We start from the raw sequence: 27254 nt of genomic DNA, 5'->3' as shown, positions 1-27254 counted from the left end.
TTACCGCTCTTTATAGTTAAGTGAAAGTTACTCTGTTTTCACACAAATGTGAAAGTTACCAGTACAGTATCTGTCATTTCTATTTTACAGCTTGAATTTTTTTTTTCATTGGTTTAACGTTGCACCTACACATTGAAGGTTTTTGGTGATGCAAGGATGGGAAAAGTCTAGGATTGAGCATGTTTCTGGCATGAAAGTGGAAAACCACAGAAAACCATCTTCAGGGCTGTCGTAAACATATTCCCCGAGGTTGTCATATCCAGTTCATTGCTGGTCTCTATGCTGATTCCAAGGACATGTTAAAAGACTACCAGAAGAAATACAAAAAGAATCCTTTTGCAGACAAAACCATTCAGACACGTGAAGAACTCTTGAAGAGCATCGCCGACGGAAGTAAGGAAAGATGGACGAACTTACCTGCAGACCTTGACATGGCCTAGAACGGTAGAAGAGCATGGAACCTGATCAATAACTTGAGCAACGATCCTAAGAGGTCCACCAGAGGATCTTGCCAAAGTTACACCAAACCAAATAGCTCACCAGTTGCTCTGTAATGGGAAAACCACCAAGAAAACTGAGCGTGTGAAACTAAAATCTACTGCAGATGAAAAAAATTTCTTCGGTCATCCATTCACATCAGCAGAATCAGAACATACCATCCTTCTGAAGGTCCGGAAGAACAAACTAAGAACTTTGGTCCAGACACAATTCAATGACTGGTAAATATGATGGATAGATGAGTCAAGAATCTCCAATTACCAAAGCTGTGGAGGGAAGCTCATGTGTTTGTGTTGCTAAAGCCAGGCAAAGCCCTAGAGATGCAAAGAATTTCTGACCTGTCTCTCCCCACTGTGCCACCTATACAAGGTTTTTGAAAGGTTGATCCTTGAGAGATGTGGATCGTTCATAGATGGCCAGCTAATTCAAGATCAAGTGGGAATTAGACCAGGGAAATCTTGTTAGAGCCAAGTTCTGACCCTAACACAGCATATCGAGAATATGCAACCTCCGCAACCTCACTAAATGTACTCGTTCGTTTCCGCCTATCATTTGTTTTCTTTTCTTCTTAGACTAGTACACTTTTTGGACTCAATTATGGGGTTTTTCTTGCTATTGGCCTTACGTCGCACCGACACAGATAGGTCTTATGGCGACGATGGGACAGGAAAGGGCTAGGCCTGGGAAGGAAGCGGCCGTGGCCTTAATTAAGGTACAGCCCCAGCATTTGCCTGGTATGAAAATGGGAAACCACGGAAAACCATCTTCAGGGCTGCCGACAGTGGGGTTCGAACCCACTATCTCCCGAATACTGGATAATGGCCGCACTTAAGTGACTGCAGCTATCGAGCTCAGTCAATTATGTTTTATATTAACCTTTTTTCACTGAATTTGTCTCAGCGAGTTATTTATTGCTCCTTCTAGTGATGTAAATATTGTATATTGTTATTGATTTTATTTCCGTCATGTCTCCTTTGCTTTTAATTCATTCCTTCATTATATTTTTGGCACATTTCTAGCTTATATTATGTAGATTACTTTAACCCCCCACCCTTATTTCACTGAAGATGGCTCAAACGAGTCGAAACATGTTTGAATTTTATTGCTCCATCTAATGATGGAATTATGTTTTTTATTGAATTAGGGGGATACATTTAATTTTTTCCATTGTGAAGTGACCAGCTCTCTCCAATGAGTCATTCAAAAGAGTCAATTCGTTCATGAACGACGCAGCACTAGTGCTCCTTAGAGATTAAATAATTATTACACACACAATCACCTGAAGCTTAATCCAGGAAAAACACAAGTCTGCGCATTTCATCTTCGCAACAGAGACACCCAACGAAAGCTGAATATTGTCTGGAAAGGAGTAACAGTTGAGAATTGTGATATGCCTCGCTATTTAAGAATCAAGCTTGATCACTCCCTGAGCTTCAAGACACATTGTAGAGAGCCGAAATGCAAGATCAGCTTAAGGAACAGTATTCTGTGGAAGCTGACTGGCTCAACATGAGGAGCGAACTCTCATGTTCCGCATTCAACTGCTTTGGGTCTGTGCTTTGCTGCAGGAGAGTGCGGATCATCAGTGTGAGGAGCATCTGCCCATACCAAGCTAGCGGATACAGCTCTCAACGAGTCACTGAATGTTTAAGACCTACTCCAGTGCAGAAGATCTACCCTTCTCCAGCTATTCAATGCGAGGTGGCAGCTGAGAAACAGAGACACAAGATTGAATCAGATCCCAGACATTCAATGTATAGCCACAAGATGACCACATTTTGCCTAAGATCCAACAAGAGCTTTATGAAGAGAACAGTACCCCACTATACCAAACCAGAAGTTCAATGTAATATCACTATGGAAACAAGAACTGCCATAGGGTTTTACTCCTACAGAACTGAGTAGTGGAAGCCATTTGTCCTATATCACCTGGTCCTCGGCTATAAAAGCACGAGGAGAGGGAGCAGCGGTGCAGTCATGTGCTGGACGAGGAGCAGTCAACAAGCCTCCAGCCTATATCACCGGATGAGAACAGGTGTGTCTAAGTGTCGTTGTAATCTCGTGAAATGGGGTTATGCGGAAGATCCAAGATGTGACTGTGGAGATATCCAGACTCTACAACACCTACTCATATGTCAAGAGATGAATGACTCCTGTACCCAGGAAGATCTTACGCTTGCCACAGACCAAGAGATAAGAGCTGCAGAGTTCTGGAGAGGAAGAATTTAAAGCATCTCCTGGACACAGAGATTAAAGTAAGTAAGGGCTGCCGACAGTGGGATTTAAATCCACTATATCCTGAACGCAAGTCCACAGCTGTGCAATCCTAACCACAACTCGCTTGGTTAGCTTGACGTCTACTATTATATAGTGCATCATGAATTGCAACTGAAATATATGTATGTGACCCTAAACTTCTTCATAACATTGAAATTTCAACACACAGTGCTCCCTAAAGTGTTACGACTTGAGCGGAACTTTCAACACGCAGTGCTGATCCCTAAAATCATACAGCGCCTCATGAACTGCAACTGAAAAATACGTATTTGATCCAGACCTCTTCATAACATTGAAATTTCAACAATTAATTCTCGCTAAAGTGTTATAGTGCTTCATAAACAGCAACTGACGGAATTATTTACACTTCACATTTTGTTTACTTGTGCATTGTCTTTTATACTTATTTATGATCGGCTGATGATGACCAAAAATAATGGTCAAAATCGGTACCAATTATAATCAAGTAGGAATGTAAAATTTACATTTCTTATTCTCATAATATTGAAAGGTTGAATCATCATATATCTTCTTTCAACTTAATAGTGAACCCTGTACCCATACAAAAGATTTCAATTCTACTCATAAATAACAAGTTAACTACTTTAAGCATAGCAAAGTGAATATGGAAGATGACTGATGGCATAAGGAATAGGAAGTCTAGTGTATAACTTTCATGACACAATTTACTTTGATCTTTCTCCCTCATTTATACATGCACGGACTGAGACATGGCTATATTTCAAGTAGGACTAGAACCTGTTGTGGATGGATTAACAAACAGGGAATTTACCTCCAAGCAGATAGCTCTATTTTACCAAACATATTAGTATACTTTTAAAAATTATATTTATACTATTATAAACTATATTTAATCCTGAGGTCCACTGTTTGGAAACCCCACAAAACTACAAAATAAAAAATACAAATTGAGGCAAATATTCATTCATAGGAAAGGGAGTTAGGGATTGGAATAACTTACCATAGGAGATGTTCAATAAATTTCCAATTTCTTAAAATTGTTTAAGAAAAGGCTAGAAAAACAACAGACAGGGAATCTGCCACCTGAGGGACTGCCCTAAATGCAGATCAGTAGCGATTGATTGATTGATTGATTGAGAGGAGTAAACGAGATGAAATGTATGACGTGATAAAAGATAGTAGGAAGGGAGAGGATGAAACCCAGTGCCGTAACATAGCCTACTTCTGTCCAATAGCACGAAGGGGTCTACTCAAGGCTTAACGTCCTTGTCCAACAGACAAATCACCATCAACTGCAGCATCATATGCCTTCATTCCATAAAGAACACTGTGGAGATGTCTAGAATTGAAACCAGGCTTTTGACACACAATCTAGTGAAATAAACTGTATACTTCTCCTCCCCTGCTGGCCAACATTCTGATGGTGAATTTTTTTTTTTCAACCAATGGGACTCGAACCAGCTAACCACAGCAATCACGGCCACCAAACATCATAAAATATTATCAGACCAAATTTAAAACGGCTATACCTGGTGACAAAATTGTGTTGGCCATATTGAAGACTAGACATATTCTTTATTGAAGACAGTTTTGTAGTAGTCATAGAGGATAGAAAAAAATTCTGAAAGGAGACAATGAGAAACATAGTCTAGCTGGAAGTAAAAAATGGATTGTTGTGAATACCTGAAAAACTAAGGCCCAGAAGTTCATGTTTCTGCAAATTTTTCCCAGGTCTTATTTACAAGCTTGTTCATTATCTCTAGAAATTATTATGAATTTCTGAATTTATTAAACACAGAATCAAATTGCATATTTCAACCATTTTTATATAGGCATTATATTTTCAATTCTTTAATGCCTATATAAGAAATTGAATAGGGTTTTTGAAGTATTTTCTTTTCCCTTTCTAATGTTAATTCTTCTCCCTAACATGCTATTGCATGAAAGCAAACAGTCAGGCACTGTATGGGAGATAAAATGTGACCCTGTTGACAACATGATTAGTGAAATGAAATGGCATATGGCTTTCAGTGCCGGGAGTGTCCAAGGACATGTTCGGCTCGCCAGGTGCAGGTCTTTTGATTTGACGCAGTTATTCCACCACTCAAATGTCATGTGAGGTTGACGACATTAATGTTACAAACTAAAAATCTCATGTTAGATCCGTATTGATGGTTGAACTTCTTACAAAATTGTACAAAATTATGTTCATTAACCTTCTAGTCAATACTACAATATTTACGTCCAATTAAGACGAAACTTTACAGACATGTTTCGACCCAGCATAGGGCCATCCTCAGTAAGACATATTGAGCCTATAATTCTACACTGCAGAAGAACCACCGCACTGCTATGTGGGGCCAGCTGTGAGAGGGGAAAACGTGCACCCATCTTTGTAAATGAGGAGCGTTTATTCAAAACTATAAATGCAAAATATTTCAAAATTGATTTATGCATGCTAATGTTATCAGAGTGACCTCACTCACCATCCTGCGCAATAATATTTTGCATAAGTCTATGTTTGCCGTGTATTGAAGTGGTTGAAATCACTAGGTTTTTGCAAAAGTCGATATATGCTTTCGGAAAGTTAAAGCAAAACTTGATAAATGGAGTTAACTATTAATCATGTGGCATTCTCATGGATAATCGGAACTGTTACTCTAGGGGTACAACGGAACACCGGACTCTGTTTCTGAAGGGATGTATTCTTGGAACTGCATGCCACATGTTCTCACGATTAGCCCTCATTGTCGTCGACATAATGAAACTCACTTCTTGAGAAGTTTTAAACAAGTTACTGTGTGAGGAACTATTTAACTCTACAACACTATGAATAATGAAGCTCAAGATTCTAAAACTGACATGCTGGTTCAGGAATGTGTTGGTGGAAGAAAGTCTAGATACAAGAAGGGAGTACCTGAAAAGCTGGCTAGAACAAAAACGGTCATAATATTAAATGCATTCATGGACTCAAAAGACTTGCCCACGAGTACAGAAACTAAAAGGATGAAACAATGCAAAGCTGCTGAACTCTGCTATGAAGATATCAGCGAAATCCATCATCATGTAACTTCTTTAAACAAGATCAATCAAGACAAGTTTCTATTGAAGTATATGCACATTTCCACACCTCAGTGCAGAGTAGTGAACAATGAAAGTGCTAGGAAGAAGAAAACTGTTTCTGTGAAGTACAGCATTAGGAAGAAAACTGGTGAAATACTTCCCGTCTGTGCTTCAACTTTTCAAGGAATTTCTGCCATGTCAAAAGACAGATTTTCTTATCTGGCTAGTAGGTTTCTTTCTTCTTTTTCTTTTTTTTATGGCGACGATGGTACAGGAAAAGCCTAGGAATGGGAAGGAAGCAGCCGTGGCCTTAATTACGGAACAGCCCAAGCATTTGCCTGGTGTGAAAATGAGAAACCACGGAAAACCATCTTCAGGGCTTCCGACAGTGGGGTTCGAACCCACTCTGAGCTCACAGCTCCGCGCTCCTAACTGAACGGCCAACTCGCCCAGTAGTAGGTTTCATCATATTGGGGGGGGGGGGGGATCTAAGGAAAATCGAGGTGGTCACAGAACAGGCAAGGAACACAAGGACATAACATAAATAAATTAAAAAACACATCAAAAAAGTATACATGTAGAGAGAACCACCATGACAGAGGAAAGTCTAAGAGAGGATATTTATAGTCATATCTCTCAGTCAATAAGATGTGGAAGACATTCTGTGAAGAAAGGAAAAGTTCTGGATTGTCACTGTGCTCGCTGTCCATATACAAGTATATATTCTATAAGCTGTCTAAATACAAGTATATATTCTATGTTTCAATCTGTCATTCAAAACTCCTCCTACTGATACCTGATCACTAGTAAAATTAGTCTGATTAAAATAAAGACAGAAACATGCCTAGAGAAGAAGAATGAAGTAAGCACAAGTTATAGATTGCATAAACTTCATGCAAAGCGGTTTTATCAAATAATAAAAGAAGAAAACCCAGGTGTCATCAAAATATGTTTCAACATGCAACAGAATCAACCAATTCTGAAGTAATCAGTGAGTGAGGTTTTCTATGCTAGACAAGTGTGGTTATACAAGCTCTGCACCATGATTCACTCAAACGAGCAGAGAAAGGAGGACATATTTTTCTATACTTGGCTAGAAACAGAATCCTCAAGAGGTTGCAACCAAGTTGCTTTGGCTTTATTGGACTATCTTTTTAACCTAGAAAAGAAACTGCACAAAGATGGCCCTACCACAACACATTTATTCTCAGACTCTTGTAGCAGCCAAAACAAAAACAGCGTCATCGTGGCCACACTTACTGCTTCCTTGGAAAAAAGCACATTATTAAATAATATTCTCCATTTCTTCCCTATTCGGGGACACAGCTACATGGCTCAAGACTTAATACTATGATATCTTAGAGAACCATGGCACTCTTAAAATTCTGAGCAGGAACTGAGAAATCAAAGATCTAAAAGAGAGTTCACAGAAGGTACTACAAACTAGGTTGCAATTTAAAAGGAATAGTCAACGTGTTATAACATATAATAAGAGACATAAGAGAGTCTTGATATTAGTACAGGATACTGTACCTACTTTGGATACCCAGTGGAAGTTGAAGTTCTGAAAATGAAATCTAGCCGTGAAACATTGCTAAAATACTTGTGTTTCACCAAAGAAAAATATGGTGAGAAAAAAAAAAAAAAAAAAGAGGATGTTCAAGTTCTGCCAAAATTTTTTGAAATACCAGATGATGCTTGAACTTCTAAAGGGTCGTGTTAGAAGACAAGCAACAGCATTCTGATGGCTGTGTGTTTTGAAGAGTTCTTAAATATTAATTGAGTATTAATTTTAATTTAACCTGTGTGATTATCTGTTCATTCATTACAATAGGACTGATAATATACGTTATTACCTTATTTTGTTTTATGTGTCATTGCTCGCTGCTAAGCATATTAGAATCTAATAATATTATATAATCGTACAATACCAAGTAGCCTATATTATAAAATGTATGGCACTGGAGCTCAAAAATCAATAAATATTCAAAAAATATTAGCCTATTCACAAAATAACAAAAATGAAAATAAGTAAATAATTCCATAAACAAAAGCATATCATTCAGAAAGAGTATTAATGTGAAGTTCCATTTTACCAGAATGCATTTATTGACTTTTTTTTTTAAACTTGAGAAAAGTATCTTTTAATCTTACCTCATCAACCTTTAAGTTTTAACAAGTTCTATTCAGATATCGTGCTTTTCTCTATTGGAACTAATATTGAGGAAAATTTGAAATGTTTATGCTTATGCTTCTAAGTGAAAATAAAAAAATAAAAACATATTTCCTGAAAAAGATGTTTGTTGCAAATGGCAAGTTTTGAAAAAACACTCCTCAAATACCTAGCCTGACGTTCCTTGCTTGTTACTCATAGTAGGAAGTGACCAAAGCATCGAGCAAGAACGGAACAGTTCGAGAGACTTCGGGGAAATTAATAATAAAAATGTGGCTAATAACCCCTATTGGGAAAGATTTCGGCAATGTCATTAGAGAGGAAGAAATTAATAAGAATTTTTGGAATCATTTGATGAAGCTCACTTCACAGGGAGAAATATAATTAATTATACCCAGAGAGAAGTTCACCTGTCTATCGGCAGAGTGAGAACGACATGAGGCAAGGTCATCTAGTCAGAATACGTGGGAAAGTCACCCACGGATTTAATTATGCCTGTGAAAGAAGCAGGAGAAATCAATCAACAAACAACCTATGGTGTTTTATGTTACAATGCTCGCTGCTAAGCATATAAGAATCTAAAAATATTATGTAATCGTACAATACCAAGTAGCCTATATTATAAAATGTACGACAATGGGCTCAAAAATCAATAAATATTTTAAAAAAAATATTATTCACAAAATAATAAAAATGAAAATAAGTAAATAGTCAACGTGTTATCACACATAATAAGAGACAGAAGAGAGTCTTCGTATCAGTGCAGGATACTGTACCTACTTTGGATACCTAGTGGAAGTTGAAGTTCTGAAAATGAAATCCAACCATGAAACATTGCTAAAATCCTCTGTTTTACCAAAGAAAAATATGGTGAGCAAAAAGAAAAAAGAAAGATGTTCAAGTTCTGCTTAAATGTTTTGAAATACCAGATGATGCTGTGGACTTCTAAAGGGTCGTGTTAGAAGACAAGTAACAGCATTCTGATGGCTATGTGTTTTGATGAGTTCTTATATATTAATTGAGTATTAATTTTAATTTAACCTGTGTGGTATTAATGTGTTCTGAAAATAATATTAAAAATACAACAATTAATACGATAATAATTAATAAGATAACAATTATAAGGGTGATAAAGTCAAATAATAATAATAATAATAATAATAATAATAATAATAATAATAATAATAATAATAATAATAATAATAATAATAATAATAATAATGTGTTGTGTGAGCGAGGTTTACAGTTTCATATCGAAATCCAGTGAAGTGAGAATTTTTGACATTTGGAAATTTAATTTCTGTGACACCGTGTATTTGAGAAACAGAATCATATCATACTATTTTGTTCCTGTGACACTGCGTATTTGAGAAATAGAATCACATCATGCTATTTTGTAGTTAGAAAATTAAATGCTTGTCCTCTTAAATTAGTTAGTAAATTGTGACACCATGTTGTATATGTGGTGTGTGTAGAATTAAGCATGTTGCAATGATGATTTTGTGTCACGTCCACAGGAAGTGTACCACAAAACAGAACTAGGAAAGTCAAGTGTTGGGAAAATTCAAATTAAGTTTAATAACAGCAATGCTGAAGTCACCGTAGTGCAATGGGAACATTGTGACACCATGTATCAGTTAAATATGTTCATGCCGGTAAAAGTTGTAATAATGGTAACGTGAAGATAACAATTATAAGGGCGATAAAGTCAAATAATAATAATAATAATAATAATAATAATAATAATAATAATAATAATAATAATAATAATAATAATAATAACAACAATAACAATAATAACAATAATAATAATAACAACAATAATAATAATAATAATAATAATAATCACGCTAGGGGTAAACTAAATAATAATAACAATCACATTAAGAATAAATTGAGATAATAATGCATTCACCAGTTGTGTGAGTGAGGTTTACAGTTTCATATCGAAATCCAGTGAAGTGAGATAATTTTTGGCATTTGGAAATTTAATTTCTGTGACACTGCGTATTTGAGATAGAATCACATCATGCTATTTTGCTCTTGAGATCTAGGAATATTTACAGAAGCCACTTTGAGATTATTATGAAGTTGTTTGGTTATGGGATGACTTGTACTTAAAATTTGATTAAGCTCCAGAAGAAAATAAATTCAGAAAAAATGAGGAATGATATATTTATGAGAATAATTAGGTAGAAAGTTTGAGGCAGAATGAGTTTCAAAAAATTGGTTTAGCGGTACAGAAGATAAGATTATTGTGCAACAAAAGGGACGCGTTAGAGTTTGTAAAAATACCCCTCAGACCAGAGAGAAGCACTCAGCATTCATCGGTCCGAGAAGGTGAACCTGCAACAGTCAACACCAAGAAGAGAACTTACAAAAATTCAAGAACTAGGTGATAGACTTGGGATCTCGAAAGCCGCATTGGCTTGAGAGGTAGGAAAGTCAAGTGTTGGGAAACTTCAAATTAAGTTTAATAACAGCAATGCTGAAGTCACCGTTGTGCAATGGGAACATTGTGACACCCTGTATTAGTGATCACGAAGGTTTTAATGAACTTCTGGAAAGAAGATTAGTCAGTCTGTCTATTTAGTCTGTTAATACGATCTTTGGTTACGTGACCACGAGGGGAACATTTGGTTTGCGGGTGAGAAGACAAGACGAGCATTATCTCTTCCCACAGATACACAGGAACGAACACTTGGCCGTTAGACGTAAGTAGCTTCCTGGGTCCAAGCAGTCACAAGGTTATAATTTTGTGCACTGTATCTTTCATTTCTGTATGTTTCAAAGTGTTATTATATCAGATTATAATTTATCAGAAGAAGAATTAATTTGTGTTGCATCAAGAAGTGCAGAGTCAGTGTAATTGATAAGTTAGTAATTAAGCGAAGAATGCCACCTATCATGAGGCACTAAGTCGGAGGTTGCTGACTTGCTAAATGCAGCCAAAATGACACCACATCAATCAGCACAATTACAGGCCTGTCTAGTTCCAGTATTTTGTCTTTGTAGTTAGATTGCTTGTCCTCTTAAATTAGTAAATCGTGACACCACGTATATGTGGTGTGTGTAGAATTAAACGTGTTGCAATGATGGTTTTGTGTCATGTCTGCAGGAAGTGTACCAGGAAACACTATGTGCGATTTTCGGTCATTTGTAGCCGCGACATATAAAACTCTGTTAATTTTCTTAAAATGTGAAGTTAAATTTTACAATAAAAATCAGTTAAATATGTTCATGCCGGTAAAAGTTGTAATAATAGTAAAGTGAAGATGGCAATGATAAGGGTGATAAATTCAAATAATAATAATAATAATAATAATAATAATAATAATAATAATAATAATAATAATAATAATAATAATAATAATAATAATAATAATCACGCTAGGGGTAAACTGAAATAATAACAATCACGTTAGGAATAAATCGAGATAATGCATTCACCAGTTGTGTGAGTGAGGTTTACAGTTTCATATCAAAATCCAGTGAAGTGAGATCATTTTTGGCATTTGGAAATTTAAATTCTGTGACAATGCATATTTGAGAAATAGAATTAAATCATGCTAATTTGCTCCTGAGGTTTAGGAAAATTTACAGAAGCCACTTTGAGATTATTATGAAGTTGTTTGGTTATGGGATGACTTATACTTAAAATCTGATTAAGCTCCAAAAGAAAATAAATTCAGGAAAAATGAGGAATGAAATATTTATGAGAATAATCGGGAAGAAAGTTGGAGGCAGAGTAAGTCCTGTATTTTATGACTGGGAAGTTCTAACCAGGATGCTGAAGAGAAAAGGCCCTGTAGTTTGATGGAGGGGAATTTTTGTAACAGGGTGTAGATGCTGACGTGTAATATTTCTGAGACAGGCTGTATAAGATGAGCGACATCCTGTAGCGATCCAGAATTATGTTAACTGAAAAATGTGAAGGTTGTCAAATCTAAGTGAGTGCATTGTAATACATATTTTAAGCACGCGTGATATTTTCCCATGATTATTATTTTATGGAAGACTAAATAAACTCAGTTAAATCAAGTTGACGATTCCATTTGATACCAGTGAAGTGCATTTTATTATAACCAACCACATGAACAAAACACATTCGTACACACGGTCGAGATAATACTTGCTTACTGGAAATTGAATTTTATTCTGAATCTAAGAGGCGAAAAACACTGCAAATTGGAAACATTGCAGGTGACGAGCGAGTTTACCCTGTGTATGTTGAAGAAATTTACTTCACTAGAGAGTTTACAATGACATGTTTGGAGTGTTGACATTGCACGTAATTAGGAACCTCACACTCTAGGCTAGGGATGGCAAACCTTTACCGACTAGTGTGTCAATTAAGGTCTTGTTTATTCCTTTTTACTCTCTCTTACTCTCTCGTGTGCCACCGATTACTTCCTCTTAAAATCATCATGAAACCCATCATCTGACTTCATTTAGGCATTAGTTAGCATTACATATAAACCTATTCGATTGATTGTTTCACGACTTTATTTTGCAAACATCACCAAAAATTTTAAGAATAAGGTATATTATTGCTTTAACCTAAAAAAGTAAACAAATCAAAGTCATATGCATACAGGCCATGAAGGCCCTTGGAGGGGTGGAAGGTAAAGGCAACCTCGGCACTTGGAGGGGTAGAGCGGTTAGCTCTACGCCCGGCCGCCTTTGCTCCCAGGAATTAGCCTGGTACTCATTTTTGGTGTAGACAAGTGAACCTCAGGGCTATTTGCACATCCGAAAGTTAACCTAATAACATTTGTAAACAAGAAGTAAGTATAAATAACCACCTAATCGATACTTTATTAATGCCTCAGGCAAAATTGAATAAAATTAAAACTTACAGGACATGTTTCGACCACTTAGTGGTCCTCTTCAGCTGTATAAATAAAGAACTGAAAAGAAAAACATTGACAATAAGCACAAATAAAAGTTCTTTGGAGACTCCTTTGATAAAAATGGAGGTCGTCAGAATAGGTCATCTTGCCTTCTCTCCAGAGCTTTCCATAAACTGTCAAACTGTATCACATCGTTGCTTCACCAGGTCGCGCTCAAAGACAGACCCTCTAGACAGCGCAGAATAAACATCTTTTCCAAACAAGAACGAAAGGCAAGATGACCTATTCTGACGACCTCCATTTTTATCAAAGGAGTCTCCAAAGAACTTTTATTTGTGCTTATTGTCAATGTTTTTCTTTTCAGTTCTTTATTTATACAGCTGAAGAGGACCACTAAGTGGTCGAAACATGTCCTGTAAGTTTTAATTTTATTCAATTTTGCCTGAGGCATTAATAAAGTATCGATTAGGTGGTTATTTATACTTACTTCTTGATTAAACATCGATACGGTCATGAAATGGACAACTTGTAATTTGTAAACAATACGGCCACAGAATTAATTGAGTCCTACCTTGCTACATTTCCGACCCATTTATTACATGTTAAAAATATTGAAATATGTTAGTATGTTGTGAGGCGTGCCACAGAAATCGTGTTCACGTGCCACCTACTGGCACGCGTGTCATAGGTTCACCATCCCTGCTCTAGGCTATGCTGCAAATATCGTGGTGGTTGTGATTATTGTTTTCATTAACGTCATGTAATATCAGACGAGATCTGAGTTTACTTTTATTTAGCGAACTTCACTTCGTGTGTTTTAATATTAATGAGTGATAGATTGATCTATTCAAACCAGTTATTTAATTTCGATTTCACAATTTATTGTAGGAAATGGACATGGTTAATATTGCAGATCAAGTTCATTTCTGTAGTGGATTTTACATCACGTGTTTGAATTTCAATGGGGATTAGATTGAAATATCTGGACATTGTTTTAAATTTTCGATTTCACCCAACAGTATTAGTGATGTGCAGATACCATAGCGTTGGCTCAACAATAGGTTCGGGATGCCGCATGTACGTGATTACTGATAGAGGTGTGTAGACACTTTAGTGTTGGCTCAATGATAGGTTCGGGATGCTGCATGTACATAGCCAAGTTATACGTTAGGCATTTTCATAAATCGACTTGAACGGTGATAGTGTCTGCAGTAGCGGATGCAGGTACGGAAGATATTAGCACGTACTATTTAGGTCACATTTCGGTATAACCTTTACTAGCTTGAAAGTGTTTCCACAATAGCATTGCATCAGTAGTGGCTTAAATGTAAGGGTTGTCCCACGTGGAAACCTGGCTAATGGAGACTGGTCCCTACTACTTAGTTGCGAGTGTTCAAGCTCGATGACCCTTCATTTGATATTTTACATTTTTTGGTTTTACTTTGAGATTTATTGTTCGGGTGTATGGTACGTTACAATAGTGCAGTGTGTTGACACACTGTTAATTTTTTTGTATTGAGGAATTTACACTACAAATGCAGTTTCGATTTGCCAGCTGTTATAATATTTTATTTTACGTTATTTACATTACTTAGATGAGACGCTGGTCTACCGATCATTTGGTTGTTATAGTTTGAGGGGACAAGTGTAGGTAGACAGTTTTTTTTTTCTAGTGCCTTTACGTCACACCGACACAGACAGGTCTTATGGCGACGATGGGATAGGAGTGGGATGGAAGTGGCCATGGCCCTAATTAAGGTACAGCTTCAGCATTTGCCTGGAGTGAAAATGGGGAAACCACGGAAAACCATCTTCAGGGCTGCCTACAGTGGGATCGAACCTACTATCTCCTGGATGCAAGCTCACAGCTGCGTGCCACTAACCGCACGGCCAACTCACAAGACAGATTTGTAGTTGTAGTTATGTAGAATTGAAAAAATTTTATGGTTTTTTGTTTGTTTAATACTGTTGACCTGAACTTTAACTAATTTAATGATATAACTGTTTCATAACCTGAAAGTTGGCATAGTAAGAAGACTTTTTGAGTAAGTTATCCCTTTTATTGAACTTCAGTGTTTGGCATTTCTTCTAAACGAAAAGCGAGTTAATGTTTCCCTGCATTTTGCAGTATTTTCCTTCAGAACGATGTAATGTAAGATACTCTCAGGTCAAGTGTTGTTGGTTCATTCTGAACATCTGTTTAGGGTGATGCATATTTCGGTATTGGGATTTATCTATAACTTAAGGGTGTCACGAGATGACGACACATGGTGTGTTTTTATTGCAGATTGTGGTAATTGCTGTTAACTTTTAACAAACACTATGCTTTCAAATAATATTTCGTAACCTACCCAGAGCAACTGATACTTAATTTGGTTCGATTAAGGATCTATTCGGGGGGTTCCGGTATCCGAGAGGATATTTGACTGGTGGATAAACTTAATTAGATATAAATCTGGAATTCAATTTGTTGAAGGTTACATTTTCCACAGATCGTGTGTTATCCTTTGGGTCAATGTTGCCCGATTTTCAGGTTTTCTGTTCCTTTTCTGGTTTTGCTGTCCACAAATCTTATATTGCATTTTCAAACTTGGGAAGACACTAATGTAAATGATTTCAATATACTTCCGCCGTTCACGTTATGCAATGCGACTAATTTATAACATTTTGTGATAAATTTAATTGGCTTTTCTTCTTTTTTGATTATTCACTAAATATGAGTGTCATGATTTTGTTCAATAAATTTTTAGTAAGCACATTTCTGCGCCTCATTTGAAGTAGTTATGATCTCCTTTGAACCCTGTCGATCGGTCGATGAAGTGATAGAGAAGAATCCTACACGATACCGAGATCTAAGAATCAATATTGCTCTACCGAAGGCATTTGATAATGTTGATTGGCCCAAGCTATTTGAGAATCTGAAGGTGATCGGGATCAGGTACCGAGAAAGAAGAATTATCTACAACCTATATAAAAATCAGTCTGCAGTGATAAGAATCGAGGGCTGTGAAAAAGAAGCAGCAATCCAGAAAGGGGCGAGGCAAGGCTGCAGTTTGTCCCCTCTCCTTTTCAATATTTATATAAAACAGGCAGTAAAGGAAATCAAAGAGGAATTTGGAAAGGGAATCACAATCTAAGGATAGGAAATCAAAATCCTAAGAATTGCTGATGATATTGTTATTTTATCTGAGACTGCAGAAGATCTCGAGAAGTTGCTGATTGGTATGGATGGAGTATTGGGTGAGGAGTACAAGATGAAAATAAATAAGTCCAAAACAAAAGTAACGGAGTGGAGTCGTACAAAGCCATGTGATGCAGGAAATATTAGATTAGGAAATTAAGTCTTAAGGGAAGTAGATTAATATTTTTATTTGGGTAGTAAAATAACCAACAATGGCAGAAGTAAGGACATAAAATGCAGGCTAGCACAAGCAAGAAATGCCTTTCTTAAGAAAAGAAATTTGCTCACTTCGAATACTGATATAGGAATTACAAAAATGTTTTTGAAGACTTTTGTTTGGAGCGTAGTAATGTATGGAAGTGAAATATGGATGACAACTCCCTCAGAAAGAAGGAGAATAGAAGCTTTTGAAATGTGGTGTTAGAGAAGAATGCTGAAGGTGAGATGGATAGATCAAGTCACGAATGAAGAGATACTGAATCGGATTGGTGAGAGGAGATCGTTGTGGCTAAATTTGACAAGAAGAGATAGAATGATACGGCACATCTTATGACACCCAGGACTTGTGCAGCTGGTTTTTGAGGGAAGTGTAAGGGGTAAAAATGGTAGCGGTAGACCAAGGTATGAATATGACAAGCAGATTAGAGTGGATGTAGGATTCAGCAGTTATGTAGAAATGATAAGGTTAGCACAGGATAGGGTGGCACAGAGAGCTGCATCAAAGCAGTCTATGGACTGATGACTCAAACAATAATATTTATGGGCATATTTTGGATCTTTTAAGGACATATTTTAATGTATGTATTTTTAGGACATGAATATCTGGGTTCTAAGAACAGCTTTGATGAGTGTTGTACTGGATGTTTGGCCCAAACTATGGTATACTATCTGCATCTATTAATCTAGACCAGAGGTGCTCACACAGGGCATTCTGTGCTGCAGGAGCCCAGCACTGTAAGTGGGCGGGCTGGTAGGGGATGAGCATGTGCTATTCAACCACAGTGACGCTGTGGCTTTGTGACAGGCCGTGAAGCTTGGGCGAAGTTCTCCACAATCACTCTTGATCACTGCAGCGATACACGAGTTTGAAATGGAGGCAGAAAGAAATGAAAGAAAGAGGGTCGCAATCCACGTCATTTTCAATTTACATTGTAAGAAATAAGTTATTTATCTTCATTGCAGTTTATGTATTTTGACCCAATACAATAAGGAGGCCTGAAACCTCAAATATTTTTGTAATGTACGTAATGAATTGCAATTTTCACTGTTAAATTTTAAGAGGTGCTTTAAAAACCTTTTTAATATAATACAGATTAAAGCAGATAAGCTGTGGCTTGTGGTTGCTTGGGTTTAAATTATCTGATAAACTCACCAACAATCCAATCATACTTACCGAGAATAATATCAGTTAGGTTATTTATTTGAAGTCATACTGTATATTTACTTGGTAGATATATTTACTTTGTTGTTGTGCTTTAATCTTGGATAGTAAATATCTATGTCCCTACACGTGATGAAACTCCCTCGCCATTTAGAGGCTAGCTATTATCATCGGACGACTGATAAGTTTTAAATACTACTGTATTTTCAAATTCAGTTAACAGGTAAATTCAAACAATGCTACAGAACTATGCAAAATCAAGCAGTAAACTTGTTAAATTAAGTAAATATATTACTTTGTGCTAAATGAATAACAGGAATTTTACTTTTTAAGAAATGGAAATACTGTCATTCCCGTCCAAGTAATTGCAAATCATAGCCTGTATGCTTAAACCTTATACCTTTGTAAATTGTAACACAAAAATTATGTTGTTGTTTGAGTCATAAGGCCATAGACTGGTTTGATGCAGCTCTCCATACCACCCTATAATGTGCCAACCTTTTCATTTCTATGTAACTACATCCTAATTCTGCTCTAAGCTGCTTGTCATATTTATACCTCGGTCTAGCCCTACCGTTCTTACCACCTACACTTCCCTCAAAAACCAATTGCACAAGTCCTGGGTGTCTTAAGATGTGTTCTATCATTCTATCTCTTCTTCTGCTCAAATTTAGCCAAACCAATCTCCTCTCACCAATTTGATTCAGTATCACTTCATTCGTGATTCGATCTATCCATCTCACATTCAGCATTCTTCTGTAACACCACATTTCCAAAGCCTCTATTCTCTTTCTTTCAAAGCCAGTTATTGTCCATGTTTCACTTGCATACAATGCCACACTCCAGATGAAAGTCTTCAAAAACATCTTTCTAATCCCTATATCAATGTTCGAAGTGAGCACTCTTTTTTTGCTTTATGTCGCACCGACACAGATATGTCTTATGGCGACGATGGGATGGGAAAGGCCTAGGAATGGGAAGGAAGGCCGTGGCCTTAAGGTACAGCCCCAGCATTTGCCTGGTGTGAAAAGGGGAAACCACGGAAAACCATCTTCAGGGCTGCCGACAGTGGGGTTCACACCCACTATTTCCCGATTACTGGATACTGGCCGCACTTAAGCGACTGCAGCTATAGAGCTCGGTACACACATTTTTCTTAAGAAGGGTCTTCCTTGCTTGTGCTAGTCTGCATTGTATGTCCTCCTTACTTCTTCCATCGTTGATTATTATAATGTGTTCGTTTTCTTTGAATGTATAAATATAAGAAAATAAAACTGACTCTTTATACTGAGCGCAGTATAAATCAAACCAGAATATCTTGAAAAGGCCAGTTTTCTTGCAATTATAGCGCGATTTTTTTCTTCAAATACTGTACCCCATTCAGCACTTCGCTGAGTAGTGGAGTAGTAGTAGTAATAGCACTACCGCCAAGTAGTAGTGGATTGTTGTAATGACAATCGAACGTCACTCGTCCACATCCCTGTCTAATGTGTTCACTCTCTCACTTCACTGTAACGTATGCATGCCATGTAAGTTAACCACATTTATGTCATGTCAGCCCGGCTGCACTGGGCTTGCCTCCACGTGTGCCCAGCTGAGCACCTCTGATCTAGACTAATCATAATACCAAACCTATCCGCAACCAGTATTTTCTCTTGTTGCCACCTCTGTCAACAGTGATAAATTCTGCATCTCCCTTCAAATAACTTTTTATTAATTTGTAGTAAAAAACAAAAAAGTATGTGCGATATATTGCTACATTTCAGGCAAGAAGTTTTAGGATTTCAGCAGGACCACTGAAATTAAATACACAGTACTGCCATAAGGTCTGTCTGTTAAATGTACATGCGTGGTAGTATGGTAATTGTGAATGGGAAGAAGCGTGGGAACACTGTATGTCGTCGTCCACACGGTCACCTCCAAGACTCCGCCAGTAACCGGCTTGCAGTATGCCAACAGCAGGCAGCAGTGAAAGATGGAATGGGGAGTGTGTGAGAATCGTATTGCTGTATTGGCGTTATTTCACTGTGGAAAGAGACGTTAGGAACTTTTTTCTACACTGAAATCTCTCAGTATTATCAATGAATGATTTGTTTTGGACAATAGCATGGTTTAACAAACAAGTGCAACTGTTGATTGTGTCAAATTTGGCTGTCCTAGGTGTGTGCAGAGAAAAGAAGTTCCGAATGCTGTTTATGCAAGGATTCAACGCATTCCTTTGGGTAAACAAACAATTTTGTCTCGTGAAAACTATGTCACATATTTTGAAGGATGATTTACGTGTTGGTGCATGTAAAATATACACAGCACTTACTAACTGAAAAATTAAAGGAGATATGTCCGGTTTGATCCAAGGCTTTTTTGACGAAGTATGAGGAGAGCCAATATCACGACATCCTATTCACAGATGAAAGATATATTCACTGTGGAAGAATCATTTAACAAGCAAAACGATTGTGTGTATGCACAGTCCTCCAAGGGAGCAAGAGAGTAAGTTCCATGTAAGCAGTGTGGACATCACCCTGCTTCCGTCATTGTATGGTAAGCGGTTTCCTGGCAGGCAGCATTGGAAGTGCATTTCTGTCAAGCTGGAGTAAAGACTTCTGCAGCTGTCTACCAGACAATGTTGGAAAAGGTGATACCATGTATCAATTCTAAGCTCTCTAAGTTCCTTCAGAGCCATCGTGAAGCTCTTAAGGCAATCTTCAATTCCAAAAGAGGAGGCTAAACATTTGTCCCCGGGGGATGCAATGCCACCTAGATTATATGGACTGCCTAAGATCCATAACAAAAGATGTTCCCCTCAGACCTATTGTTAATGCGATACGTTCTCCTACGTATGCTTTGGCTAAATACCTAAGCAAATTGCTTCAGCCACACATAGGACGTACCAAATCATACAACAGGGACTCTCGGTATTTCGACAACAATCTGTCAACCGTAACCCTTCAACCTAATACACTTTTGGTGAGTTTCGATGTGGAGTCCATGTTCACTAAAGTGCTGATTGACTCGGTCATGTCTCTCATTGAACACCTGTTCCCTGAGGACATTACTAAACTATTTTACCACTGCATGACTTCCAGCTATTTCTTGTGGGGTGAGAATTTTTACGAACAGACAGGACGGAGTGGCTATGGGAAGTCCACTTTCGCCCTTTGTGGCTAATTTCTTTATGGGACATTTTGAAGAGGAGGCTATTGCTTCAGCACCTGTCAAACCTATGATATGGTGGAGGTATGTTGATGATGCATTTGTGGTCTGGACAGAAGGTCCTGAGAAACTTCATCTATCTCTAAACCACCTAAATCAGCAACATCCTTCAATTAAATTCACTATGGAGATGGAGTCGGACAGATGTCTTCCTTTCTTGGATGTTCTAGTAAGAAAGATATACCGGACGGCTCCTAAGGACATACCGTCTATCGTAAGTCTACCCACACAAATCGCTGTCTCCATGCAGATTCTCACCACCATCCAGCACAAAAAACAAGGCATTTTCACTACACTCGCCAAGAGGGCAAGACGAATTTGTGAGCCATCAAATATCCAAGTGGAGATGGACACGCTCAAAGTCACGTTCAAGGGTAATAGTTACAGCGATTTGCAGATTCATAAAGCCCTGCATCCCAGAGAAACGACCAAGCAAAGCTCACAGAAGGAAGAACTGAATGGAAGTGCCCACTTGCCTTCCATTCACAACACCACAGATCGAATTGGCAAGGTCCTCCGCAAACACAATATAAAAACTGTGTTTGGCACCACCACTAAAATTGCTCACAGTCTGAGTAAAAACAAGGACATATTGTCCCCACTTTTACATCCTGGGGTATACGAAATTCCCTGTACTTGTGGTAAGGTATACATCGGCCAAACATGCCGCTCCATTGGTACCCGTATCAAGGAACATGAATGTAATATTCGTCTCATCCAGCCAGACAAATCTGCAATAGTTGAGCACGCTCCATCGTCGGGTCATGATGTCATGTTCCAAGATGCTCGAGCTCTTACCCACACTAGACACTACAGGTCCAGGATTATACGCGAAGCTGTGGAAATACGTAGAAATCCTAACAATTTCAACAGGGACACTGGCTATCAATTAAGTAATACCTGGTTGCCAGCCATTAAGGATTTACGTAGGTAGTTCCCTTCCCTGCCCCTTCACTATTGTTAGTTCATCTCGGTGTTTTCCAAATTCGTACGTTCCTCATCGCCAGATACTTCATTTCGGGCTTGTGTTGATGTCATATGTTACATACACATGTTATGTGACCCGCTTAGATTAATTCTGATGGTTCCGTCAGCTTCCAGGGAGCCATCTGGTGACGAATGAACATATCATTTCCACTTCTATTATAACGTCTAAATTTCAAAAAGTCATTGTTAACACGTTCGTGGCCGCTCGGATATCGGCAACCATTACCGTGGTACCGTAATACTTTTTTTGTTTAAAGAAGTTAATTTCTGTGTCCTTATGCATTTTAGATTATTATTTTAATTATTTCAATATTATTTATGTGCATACGAGCCCTGACGCACACGCTGCGTCAGCGGCACTAGCGATGAGCTTTTCACCTTCGGTGCCGTTTGACGCAACATATGCGTCATGACTGGTAATGAAGTGGAATGAGGAAAATAATGTGTTCGATTGTAGAACTTCTTTAGAACAGAAAAATAAGTTTCTGAACATTTCACACAAAAATACTGTGCAGCAGAATTTATTATTGCTGTGTGAACACCGTATACTTACATTACTCCACAAGCTGTAGAATGTAACTAGTCAATACAGTGTGCTACTTTTCAGTGACAATTCCTCGCAAAAATAACTCTTCTGCAAATGCGTTACATTCAGTTACAATGTTATCCAGCAAGTTGTCATCTGCAAGCAAGCGAAAATAATTAATAGGTTTCACGTCATTTGGCAGTGGAACCTTCATTCCCAGCCGACCAATAAAGTTTATTTGTTTCATTAAGGACGAATATGAACTCGAAGAAATTACCCCTGAAATATTGCCCATGTTATTTGGCGAGAGATTTGGAGATGAGATATCACTTACGTCTTCCTCATCCTCTGTAATGTGAGAACTGGGAGTAGATGCTCGACACACACATCCGTGATTAAAATTCTCACTCAGGTGGCTACAGTCACTTTTCACATTGTCATCGCTGTTGTCACTATCATTGCTGTCACTGTCACTAGCGCTCAGGAGAGCTTCCAGACTATCATCATTAATTGCAAATTGCCTGTTTATCCTGCTAAGACAGGGTTTCTTCCGGTGAGGAGGTTCTGAAACTTCACTGTTCCCTCTTGACATCGCGGAAATGTATGCCGACTTGTAATGGTTACAAAGATTGCAACTAACAATTGATCTGATGCCCGGATGGCGCATATGTTTAATAACACCTTAACAATGCACAGACAAGAGGTCTGTTTGTTTATATACATATCGGCGGAAATACGAGCTTTAATATTTGGCGCGGAATGTGAAGCACGTGTGTCCTCATCGGCACAGTGAAAGTGGAGTCATGACGCATGTGTGTCGTCATCAGCTGCGAACGTGTTTGGTCTCGTTTCCGGGCACAGGACTTTCATGTAGGGGGAGGGGGGGAGGGGTCAGTGTTGGGTGTGAAAGTGATGGTGGTTTGAGTTTCCTGTATAGGCTTTTGGGCTTATGCTGAGTCAAGAATATAAGGTGAAATTCTTTACGTTTCACAGAGAACTGTGCTCTGCATCATCAGAGGAAAATCTTCACTGTCCACGAGAAAGGCTTCTTGTGATTTGCTTGCCTTCTAAAATGATCATAAATATATATTAAGTATTTTAAATTGTGTTCTGTTTTTTTCTCTGCAGGTATATAACTATCACATGACCCTCAAAACCAAATCTTAAGGAAGAAAGTTATTAACACTAATCAGAGGGGGAAAAAAATAGAAGGGTTCTAAACAATTAAATAAACGAAGGCATTGCCCAAAGAAAGCCAAGGGCCAGAAAAGGCGTGAAAATGAAAGACTCCCTAGGCCTCTGTACATAGTAACGTCCGGTTTTGAAAAGAACAAGAGTTGTCGAAGAGAAGTTAGACATGAGAGATGATAGTGAGGAGCCTGACACAAGTGAGTAGAAGCAATGCCAGGACTAGACTGAGAGCCCCGTGGATGCCAATCAACGCTCCCAAGTTAAGAGCCCCTGAGACCCCCTTTTAGTCACCTTTTACGACAGGCAGTGAATACTGTGGTTATTTTACCACCCCCACCCGCAGGAGGATACAGCTTCCACGCATGCACGAAGTTCACCAATGGTGGTTGTGCATCTCTTATAGCAGATCAGTTGCTGTGTAACAATGGACCACCTACTTTCGACGAGCAAGAGATACAATGAACGTGCAGGCCAAGAAGCAATGAGACATGGTGGTCATACAGGAACTGTTGGACGATGTGTTTCACACGTGGTTGTGGAATGTCCTGTTGGAACAGGGCCCCAGAATGGCCCTGAAGATAGTGGGTAACAACAGGGTCCAACAACTCTGCTATGTAGTGCAACAGTTGCTGCTCAGCATACCAGTGATGCAGACTAGGTGTGAGCAGGACTGGAATCCCATGTCACCCCAGACAACAATTCTAAGAGCTGGGATGGTATCATGATGCATAAGGCAGGATTCAGTCAGGCATGAACTACAGTGCCGTCTGACATGGATGAGATCATCATGTCATCATGGAGCTGTATTCGGGATCTATTGGGGAAGGAAATGGCATGCCATTCATCCAACGTTTCACACCAATTGCAGCCACAGGAGCCTGTGGTGTGAACAGTCAGTGGCAGCTGCAGTAATGAACTGCGGGTGCAGACACAGGCTAATGTGTACGTGCCAGAAATCCTATGCGAGTGTTTAATGTGGCTATACCATTGCCTACGTTATTATACAAGGCTGGAAGATGCTGTGCAGGGTCTAGGTAACACTGGAATTCAGTGCTCTGCCATTAAGTTTGCGTTGTAGCACCCTACATATGAGCACACAATTTTTTTTTCCTAAAGATAATGTACCAACTCTTTTTTCCCCTCTTATTTTCGCATATTTACAACTTTCAGGTTTCTCAGCCACATCTTCAACTCACAAACATAAACAAGCAGTCACTCTTAGATGTGAAGCTTCCATGGCCTGTTGAGTTATTTAGTTCTTCTTCCGGGTTGAACCGTTTTATTGTTTTCTGTACATTCCATACAATTTGCCAACATTTCACATACACTGCAATATTCTTTGTCAAAGCAACTGAAATACCCCTACTGGATCCAAGATAATCAGTCTACCAGGCAGCTAAGTCAACTACGAGAGTGGTTATTGTGTTTGGCCTTCAAATAGCCTTCTCTCTCTCTCTCTCTCTCTGGCAGACGTAAGCCACACGGAGCCTCCTGAAAAATTTGGAACATGTGTCACCTGTCGAGTAGATGGGGAATGCCGGTGCTGTCACATAACTTGAGGGTTCACCCGGTATGTTCATTTTGCGACCTGCATACTGCAGTTGTTTGTTTAACCCTTGTCCCGTTTTCCTACGGAGGTCGAGTATGAGGTGAGATGAATCTGTCGTGGCAGGTTTTTATGACGAGATGCCCTTCCTGATGTCAACCTCATCAGAGGAGTTAATGAGATGAAATGAATGACGTGATATATGATAGTAGGGAGAGGGTAAAACCCGGTGCCGGCACATAGCCTATTCCTGTCGAATAGCACCAAGGGGTCTACTCAAGTCTTAACGTCCCCATCCGGACGGACGAATCACCATCAACAGCGTCATATGCCCTCACTCCATATAAGCACTGCGGAGAGGTTTGGAATTTAATCCAGGCTTTTGGCACGCAATCTAGTGGTTAGAAATTGTATACCATCACCTCCCCTGCCTTGTCGGCCAACATTCTGGTGGTGAAATTTTTCAACCAACGGGACTCGAACCAGCTAACCTCGGTGCCAGACCGTTTTAACTTCAGCGCCTTAACAATCATGGCCACCAGGCGGGCTGTGACCTGCATACAGCAATCTATGTATAATAGGCATTCAAGAATTTTTGATTTTATATCCTTCCTCTAAATACACATTGTTCAGGTGTTTCTTAATTTCGATACTGTAGCCTCTCGTATTTTTCTTTCGAGAATGTATTTGAAATGTCGGCAAACTGTTCGGAATGTACAGAAAACAACACGGTTCAACCTGGAAGAAGAACTGAATAACTCGACAGACCATGGAAGTTTCACATCCTGTATGGGGAGGACATTCTCAAAGCTACTACGCAGTTTGATAACCTTTGTATGAAGACGGGCAACTAATTGGCTCGCCTCGCCTTTCCGAAGCACTGCAGGGACAACAGCATTATACCAACATGTGTGAAATTGAAGTATCATAGGAAGAACCAACAGACAGGCTGTATTCTTCATGGAACCGGCATTAAACTTCTCAGGGAACGGATTAGTGACAACAGACAGACCCCGGATCACCACCACAATAAACTATTATACCACCACTTGGAACTTGCCAGTACATTGTCTCTCAATGACTGGACCATGTTGGGGAGCATCAGCAGCACACAATCTCAGCCTGTTCTAGAATTAGCCACTAAAAAAAGGAGACAAATGACCACCACCTACAAAAAAAATGGACCGCCTGAAGCACAACAGAAGAATATAATAGTTAATCTCATGGATAAGCCGCTCAGTGAATCTACTGCTCTGGTCTTGAAAAAAGGACTTAACTATGCAGGAGTACCCAATAAGATAATATGAAAGGAATATTAAGTGAAGTTGAAATTCTAATCAGATAACTCCCTACCGAATCTGCAGAAGAGATCAGACAAAATATATCATACCAAACAAAAAAAATTCATGCCCTGAAAATGCTTTGCCAGAATAAAGAAACGATAATACTAACTGCAGACAAAGGGAACGCTACAGTAACAACGGTGATATAGATATTGATTTCCATAGGGAACCTGAAATATTTGTCCTGAATGAGTGAATTCATAATTCCAATATAAATCTTCCAGCTAAATTATTCATGGTTGCCAGTGTTTCACCCCAGTGCGCCAATTTGGGCTCGTCAGTTGGTAACCAGCACACCTACCAAGATGCATGGCTAGTGCATATAGTGGAGGGCACTGCGTTGGCTACTTGGAGCCATAGGCAGTGCCAGTGCACTATGAGAGACTTTGTCTCGCTAATAAAAATTGATGCCCGCTAGACCATCAGATGATATAGATATTTATTCCCATGGGGAACCTGAAATTTTGTCCTGAATGAGTAAATTCATCATTCCAATATAAATGGTCCGTTATTGGACATTATAAATTTTCCAGCTAATTCATTCTTGGTTGTTACAAACTGATGAGCCCAAATGGGCTGGAAAATTTATAATGTCTAATAATGGAACATTTATATTGGAACAGTAATAATAACATGTGCCGATTATATACTTAAAATGGAGCAATTACTCACAACCCTATATACAGGAAAAAAAGGAAAACCACCAAACGTATTTAGAACACGCTCCACAGTTGTTGTTGTTTGTCCAACCCTTGTCCCGTTTGCCTACGGGGTCGGGTATAAGGTGAGATAAATCTGTCATGGCAGGTTTTTATGACCGGGTGCCCTTCCTGACGTCAACCTCATCAGACAAGTTAATGAGATGAAATGAATGATGTGACATATGATAGTAAGGAGAGGGTGAAACCCAGTGCCAGCACATAGCCTACTCCTGTCAAATAGCTCAAGGGGTCTGCTCAAGGCTTAACGTCCCTATCCGACGGACGAATCACCAGCAACAGCGTCATATGCTCTCACTCCAGATGAGCACTGCGGAGAGG

The 27254-nt window shown here is 38.7% G+C and overlaps 1 protein-coding gene across 2 annotated transcripts in view; it reads right to left on the bottom strand.

Annotated features, from left to right (window-relative positions):
* Window positions 1-27254, bottom strand: part of Arpc1 (Actin-related protein 2/3 complex, subunit 1A) — a 246348-nt gene that overhangs the window by 209847 nt on the left and 9247 nt on the right. The window lies entirely within an intron of this gene.

Source organism: Anabrus simplex, chromosome 5 (assembly GCF_040414725.1).
Source record: "Anabrus simplex isolate iqAnaSimp1 chromosome 5, ASM4041472v1, whole genome shotgun sequence".
NCBI classification, from domain to species: Eukaryota; Metazoa; Arthropoda; class Insecta; order Orthoptera; family Tettigoniidae; genus Anabrus; species Anabrus simplex.
The sequence above is the reverse complement of the archived record's forward strand: the minus strand, read 5'-3'. Positions and strand labels throughout refer to the sequence as shown.